This window comes from Rhinopithecus bieti, unplaced genomic scaffold (genome assembly GCF_001698545.2).
Source record: "Rhinopithecus bieti isolate Rb0 unplaced genomic scaffold, ASM169854v2 scaffold_3734, whole genome shotgun sequence".
Classification (NCBI taxonomy): Eukaryota; Metazoa; Chordata; class Mammalia; order Primates; family Cercopithecidae; genus Rhinopithecus; species Rhinopithecus bieti.
The window spans coordinates 5044068-5050874 of NW_016804423.1; positions in this window are offsets into that span (position 1 = coordinate 5044068).

A 6807-nucleotide genomic window follows, 5' to 3' on the forward strand; every position below is an offset into this window, starting at 1 on the left:
CAGCTCTGGTCCACTACAACTTTGTCCTTAGAGGCGGGGAGAGACACGATGGGAATAAAGTGACACAGGCGTGAAGATGGAGGCAGAGCAGGGAGTGATGCAGCCAGAAGGCCAGGAACACCAGGAATTGCTGGCAAGCTCCCGTGGCTGGAAAGGGACAGGAAGGACCCTCTCTAGAAATTTCAGAAACAGCACAGCCCTGCAGATAGCTTGATTTCCGACTTCCAGCTTCCAGGACTGTGATGAACCTAATCTCTGATGTTTAAGCTCCCCTGTGCGGGACACTTTGTCACCGCAGCCCTGGGGGACTGACAGACAAGCCTTGCCGAGGAAACATGGCCCCCGGCACACCTGGATACCTGTGCAGAACATAGTGTGGGCATGTGGTTTTCACGCCCTGCACAGATTCGCATGGACACACCCCAGCTTCCAGCTCTTGGGCCTACACCAAAAAGAGATGTCCCCGGGGCGCTGGACCAGCCCAGGGGCTCACCAGGACCAGGTGGCCCATTTAAAACAAGATACCTAAGAGGACTTGGAGAAGGCACGGCCCTCCACCGCGGGGCAGTGTGCTGGGAAGCCAGAATGTCCAGGGCAGTAGGGCAGTACTCTGGGGTCTTCTAGCCCCAGGTCCACAGGGATGGAGGAGGCTGCAACCCAGCCTGGGAGAAGGGAGCTATGTCTCAGGGCCACGGCTGGAGGGGAGCAGCAACCTTCAGCTGAGGAAGCTGCCTGCCCAAGGCTCAGGGAGGAGGGGGAGTGAACACCCCACTGCCGCCACCTCCGTCTCTCTCCTGCCTCCAGTCCTGCAGGGGGTCCTGGCACCAAACCCAGATGGAGCTCCAGGGCAGAGGGCGGGGAGAGTCTAGGGGAGAACGCTGCCTAGGGATGGAAATCTGCGGGCTCCAGGGTCTCCCCTTCCTTACCCGGAAGCAAGAGGTTGAGCCTGCAACCGAGGTCCCTGCAGCAATAACCTTGGACCTCCAAGCCAAGTGCCCCTGTGGAAGCCCTGTGGGATGGGAGGACATAAACAGTAGTAGTGCAGCCAGCTCTACCTTCGAGGAGGAGGGGGTGTCACATAAGCAGGCCTGTGAGCCTCGTGCCGGGGGCGTTGGGGCAAGGTGCTAAGGCCTGGGATTCCATGCAGTGCTTACCCTGGGTCCCGCTGTCAGGAACAGGACGATGGCTGAGCCACATCCCGCTATAGGAGAGAGGACAGGGAAACTGTCTATAAATACCCAATATGTCCCACTCTACTTAATTTGAATTTTCGGGTTGACGTCTCTGTTAGTGGTCAGTCCCTGGTCCCACCCCTCCCACTCTGTCATCTCTGCTGTGCTGGGCCCAGAGCCTTCACGGTGACTTGGGCTGGGTGTGGAACCTATTCTTACGGCTCCTTCTGAGCATCGTGGATGCTGCTTCAGGGGTGCACGAGGGAGGCCTGAGCACGTGACAGTCGGCCACAGTGATTTCCCATCTGATTGCATCTGTGCGTGACAGTGCAATTGCCAATCAGTCCTGGAGGAGATTAGACTCAGAGCAGCCTTTTCGTGGCTGGGTCCAGCCTTGGGATGATTCTAAAAGGAGGCAGCTCTGACGACGGCCACTTAGGTCTCAGAGACCCACCACTCAGGGGGCCTGCGGGCTCCTCGGGCTGCAGAGGGGCTGGTGTGTTTTCGAGCCCCCGGATCCCCGCTGGGCCTGCCAAGCCCCAATCAAGGGACTGTCGCCGAGGCTACCCCTTCAAGAGATTGCTGGGGGGTGAGGAGGGGATGGACCATCTCAGGACCCCTAATGGGCTCAGCAGCCTGGGGCTTTCACCACAGACCCCAGGCACGGGGAGCATGGCAGGCGACCCGAGTGTGCTGTGGCCTCCATCACAGGCAGGCTGGGAGGTTGTCACCAACAGTGACAGCCACAGCAGCCCAACCCTGCAGCAGCTCGGACGTGCGGCCACCAGTCAGATCAGGGAAACTGCAGAAGGTGAGAGGCATGTCTCGGTTCCACTTACGGTCCTCCGAGAACTCTCAGAGAGAAATCACACATTCTGAATTTGAATATGAAGAATAATAAATGAAAAATGAAATCAAAACTCCTCATATATCGAATGCCCCACTGCGCAGCAGACAGGACTTTAAATAGATTCATGTAGACACATTTCAAAACGGGCAATTTGGATATTAAAACTCAAATGGCATCAGTGACTTTGGGGAGCATGTGCCAGTGACACACACACAGCTGAGACACACAGTGACACACGGCTGAGACATACAGTGACACACACGTGGCTGAGACACACAGTGACACACACGGCTGAGACACACAGTGACACACACGGCTGGGACACAGTGACACACGGCTGAGACACACAGTGACACACGGCCGGGACACACAGTGACACACACGACTGAGACACACAGTGACACACACGGCTGGGACACAGTGACACACGGCTGAGACACAGTGACACACACGGCTGGGACACACAGTGACACACACATGACTGAGACACACAGTGACACACATGGCTGAGACACAGTGACACGGCTGGGACACACAGTGACACACACACAGCTGGGCACACAGTGACACACACACGGCTAGGACACACAGTGACACGGCTGAGACAATGACACACATGGCTGGGACACAGTGACACACATGGCTGAGACACACAGTGACACATGGCTGGGACACACAGTGACACACGGCTGAGACACACAGTGACACACACACGGCTGGGACACACAGTGACACACACATGACTGGGACACAGTGACACACACGACTGAGACAGTGACACACGGCTGGGACACAGTGACACACGACTGAGACACAGTGACACACAGCTGGACACACAGTGACACACACGGCTGAGACACAGTGACACACACAGCTGGGCACACAGTGACACACGGCTGAGACACACAGTGACACACACACGGCTGGGACACACAGTGACACACACATGACTGAGACACAGTGACACACACGACTGAGACAGTGACACACGGCTGGGAAACAGTGACACACGACTGAGACACACAGTGACACACACACAGCTGGACACACAGTGACACACGGCTGAGACACAGTGACACACACACACAGCTGGACACACAGTGACACACACGGCTGAGACACAGTGACACACACACGGCTGGGCACACAGTGACACACATGGCTGAGACACAGTGACACGGCTGAGACACTGACAGACACACAGCTGGGCACACAGTGACACACGGCTGAGACACACAGTGACATGGCTGAGACACAGTGACACACACACAGCTGGGCACACAGTGACACACACACGGCTGGGACACACAGTGACACACAGCTGACACACAGTGACACACACGGCTGAGACACACAGTGACACACATGGCTGACACACAGTGACACACACGGCTGAGACACACAGTGACACACATGGCTGGGACCCAGTGACACACACGGCTGAGACACACAGTGACACACATGGCTGGGACACAGTGACACACACACGGCTGGGCACACAGTGACACATACGGCTGAGACACACAGTGACACACATGGCTGGGACCAGTGACACACATGGCTGAGACACACAGTGACACACATGGCTGGGACACAGTGACACACACACGGCTGGGCACACAGTGACACACACGGCTGAGACACACAGTGACACACATGGCTGAGACACAGTGACACACATGGCTGGGACACAGTGACACACACGACAGAGTGACACAGCTGGGCACAGTGACACACACGGCTGAGACACACGGCTGAGACACAGTGACACACACGGCTGAGACACAGTGACACACACACGGCTGGGCACACAGTGACACACATGGCTGAGACACACAGTGACACGGCTGAGACACAGTGACACACACACAGCTGGGCACACAGTGACACACATGGCTGAGACACAGTGACACACACACAGCTGAGACACACAGTGACACACATGGCTGAGACACAGTGACACACACACGGCTGAGACACACAGTGACACGTCTGAGACACAGTGACACACACACAGCTGGGCACACAGTGACACACACAGCTGAGACACAGTAACACACATGGCTGAGACACACAGTGACACACACACGGCTGAGACAGTGACACACGGCTGGGACACACAGTGACACACGACTGAGACACACAGTGACACACACGGCTGAGACACAGTGACACAGCTGGGCACACAGTGACACACACGGCTGAGACACAGTGACACACACACGGCTGGGCACACAGTGACACACAGCTGAGACACACAGTGACACACATGGCTGAGACACAGTGACACACGGCTGAGACAGTGACACACGGCTGGGACACACAGTGACACACGACTGAGACACACAGTGACACACACGGCTGAGACACAGTGACACAGCTGGGCACACAGTGACACACACGGCTGAGACACAGTGACACACACACGGCTGGGCACACAGTGACACACAGCTGAGACACACAGTGACACACATGGCTGAGACACAGTGACACACGGCTGAGACAGTGACACATGGCTGGGACACACAGTGACACACGACTGAGACACACAGTGACACACACGGCTGAGACACAGTGACACACACACAGCTGGGCACACAGTGACACGGCTGAGACACAGTGACACACACACGGCTGAGACACAGTGACACACACAGCTGAGACACACAGTGACACACACACGGCTGAGACACACAGTGACACGTCTGAGACAGTGACACACACACAGCTGGGCACACAGTGACACACACAGCTGAGACACACAGTGACACACATGGCTGAGACACACAGTGACACACGGCTGAGACAGTGACACACGGCTGGGACACACAGTGACACACGGCTGGGACACACAGTGACACACGACTGAGACACACAGTGACACACGGCTGAGACAGTGACACACACACGGCTGGGATACACAGTGACGCACACATGGCTGGGACACACATGCACACACGGCTGAGACACACAGCGACACACATACGACTGGGACACACAGTGACACACACGGCTGGGACACAATGACACGCACATGACTGGGACACACAGTGACACGCACGGCTGGGACACAGTGACACATACATGGATGGAACACACAGCAACATGTGTGCGGCTGGCATATGCAGTGACATGCACAGTGCTGAGACATGCAGTGACACACATGGCTGAGACACAGCCCTGCTCACGGCACCTGCCCGACGGGGCTGCTGCTAGTCATGAAGACCACTCCTGGGTTCACAAGGCCCCTCTGCCAAAAACTCCCGTTCCCCTCAACCTGTGTCACTGAGAGGCTCCCCCAGCTCTGCACACTGCCCTGTGATCACCTTCCATTCTCCTGTCCCTGTCATTCCTCTAAGGAAAGAAGGCTGTCTCCATTGGACTTGCATCCTCAGCAAGTAGGACAGTGCCTGGCACCTGCTAGACTGGGTTGTCCAGGGAGGGAAGCAGGGAGGGAGGAAAAGAGGAAGGGAGGGAGCAAAAGAGGAAGAGAGAGAGGAAGCAAGGAAGACAGGGAGGAAGAAAGAAAAGGAAGAAGGAGAGAAGGAAGGGAGGGAAAGAGGAAGGGAGGGCGGAAAGAAGGATGGGAGGAATGAGGGCAGGGTGGGAGGCAGGGAGGGAGGAGGGAAAGAAAAGAAGAGGGAAAGGAGGGAGGAATGGAGGGAGGGAGGAAGGGGGGTAGAAGGAGGTGGGAAAAGGCGGTGGGGAGGAAAGAAGGGAGCGGGGAAGGAAGGAAAGGAAGTGTAGCCAAGCAAAGGGAACAGGAAAAGGTTAAAGCCAAAACCCTCCAGAGTGTGGACTGATCCCCTTCCTTCCGTGGTGTCTAAAGGAGAAAGGGGTGTTTCTGGGACAGCACAGGAGAGCCAGGAGTCCGAGCAGGGATGAGCTGAGGTCCTGCTACCCCAAATGCCACGGCGCCCTCAGTGGACCCCAGACGAGCTCTCTCTGTAACAGTGGGAGTCTGTTCCAGCGATCGGCTGGCACAACTTGCCACAAGTCCTATTCTATTTATGAGATTTATTTTCGCCATCCTCTGCTTGCATTATCTAGGGGAAAAAGGCATTCTTTTGTGACAGGTTAAGGAGGAGTAAAGAAAAGGAAGGGACATGATAAAAAGGGGTTCTCCCGACAATGCAGGGTGGCCTTGCCTGCTCCAGGACAGGCCTCGCTCTGTTCTAAACATCACAATTGTGCTGACGTTCAGACAGACACAGGCGGCATGACACCAGCGTGAGAAGTAATTCTAGTCAATCTTGGAAAGTCGCAACCTGTCTCAGGACCTGCCAATGCTTTTAAAAGGATGAAGACATTTCCTCTGACCTTAATAAGGAGCACACGAATCTCTGCCTTTTTACGGATGTAAACCATCAGAGCTCATCTGCAGCTGAGTGGTCTGGAGCACAGAGCTATAAAATCTCAATTTAAAGCCTTGAGTTAGGAGACTCCAGATTTGGGTGCAGACGGCTTTTCCCATCACGGATAATGAGATATTTTACCTTTGACAAAAGACGATAGATGTGATGTACACAGATATGTAAGCTCTAACCTCACGGACTCTTTCTGTGACATTATTCACAAAGTAAATGTGAGGGGATACCTCTCATCCCCCGGCCGCTTTTCTGGGAGTTGAGCTGCATCAGCTTCCATCTGCAGACACTTTTGCACCGAGACACGGAGCCGTCCTTCTGTTCTAAGAGAAGCAGCGAGGAAACAACTGCGTAGGCATGTTCCAGAAATCCCCAAATGCAAAGAGTAATTATAGTCTTTTTTTTTTTTTTTTTTTTT